Here is a 1807-nt window from a genome sequence, read left to right as displayed (position 1 = left end):
AATAGCAGTCCAATTGTTACTAACTGTTTATTTGATGTTTTTATTGCTATGAATAAATAACATTTATTTATTAGTAATTATAGCATTCAGCCCTATTGGTATGCATTGTGTTTGGCAGCCATGACGTAGCAACCTTATCAAGCGACAATGTATATTGCTATTACATTATGGAAATGTCACATGCACTGGATAATATAATTGCTTCCCTCTCACTGTCCTTCCTTTTCAAGTGAGAGACCTGTGCATAAGGGCTCTTCTGTCACGTTTCCTTAGTTAAATTTATACTGGCAAAATGTGGACCTACATCTAACTGCCAGTACAGCCCTACTGGTAATGATGCAAGAGGATCTATAGGTTAGGCAAGATTCCTGCAGTTAAAGCCAGGAGTGCTGCTTACGCTGGGGATAGCACACTGCAGCCACCAGTGCTGAATTTCATGTCCAGCTCTTGAAACATGGCAAGATTAGGAGACTAATCAACCACCATCTTTCCACAGAATATTTATAGGAAGTTCACTTACGATTTAAGCTCATTATGCCCACTTCGTCATGCAGCTGGGAATACATTTTAACATTGCATTTGTATTATTAATCAGGTTACTAAGACATCCTTTCATTATGTTTCTCCAATGACACTTCCCAGCTAGAACTGAAAAAAATGTTACATAGCTTCTTCAGACCTGCTGCCCATGCAAATTTTTTCGTCTCAGGAATGTAACAAAATCTGAAAAGTCTCTGTGTGAGACAGCAGGAATTCTTACGTCTAATATTAAAATAGCAAGCAAAAGCTTTTATTTAACAAGCAGCTATTATTACACACAGCTGAAACTTCATGTTAATGTCACATACATATATGTAATAGCTGGTCAGTGCATAGGCACAGTGCACATATGAGCAACCAAAACCACTGAGAGCTGCTTCGTTTCTTTCTATTTCATACCCATAAAGCACTTGGAGAAAGCCATGAGGCTCCTCTGCTTCTTGGAAGCACAGAGTTACTCAGCCTAAAAACATCACAATTTGTATCAATGTCAAACAGACTTTCCAGAATGGCCGTCTAGAATGGTCCAGGCAGGATGAAGAAGCCTGAAACTGCTACTCTTGGTCTGTATCTACTCTTTGAATATTCAGAATGAACTTCGGGAGGCTGCCTAAAGTGGCTTATTTCATGGGCAATTTATTGTTTCTAAAGTAAATGTGTGTAAAAAATGCATTGCTCCTTCAGCCTACTGGCACCTGATGCTACTTGTGACTTCTTAATTCATATTAGGTCTTACTGTCTGGAACTGGAAAGAGCATTAATGAAGACGTGGCAGAAAAGTAGCTCTATTTTGTGCATGTATGTGCTTGAATAGAAGTGCTTCTGACTGCACATTTCATATCTACTGAGAGACAGACAGTACTCATATGCTGGCTCCTGACACTGTACATTCATGCACACGCTGCTGTAGATGCTCTTCAAAAGACATTCTAAAGTAAATGTGTTATTGATTTCTTCTCCATCATATCACACCAGACTTGTTAAGTAATAGTTTGAGAGAAAAAAAATATTCTTAAGCAAATGGGGAAGCAACTTGTATAAAAGAAAGCCCCCAAATGACTGCCCAAAATTGGAGACTGTTCTTACACTTCTGGCTCATTTTGTTTTCATCTCATTTGAGAAATGCAACTGTTGCATGAAAGCCTTGAATAATCACTTAGTATCAATACCCAGAGACCTTGGCAGCTGCATTGAATTACTTCTTGGTCACACTGCCTAGTGAAATTGCAGCTGGAAATGTGGCTGCAATCATGCCAGCTACTCATAT

This window comes from Dromaius novaehollandiae, chromosome 16 (genome assembly GCF_036370855.1).
Source record: "Dromaius novaehollandiae isolate bDroNov1 chromosome 16, bDroNov1.hap1, whole genome shotgun sequence".
In the NCBI taxonomy this organism is placed as follows: domain Eukaryota; kingdom Metazoa; phylum Chordata; class Aves; order Casuariiformes; family Dromaiidae; genus Dromaius; species Dromaius novaehollandiae.
This window is presented reverse-complemented; position numbering follows the sequence as displayed.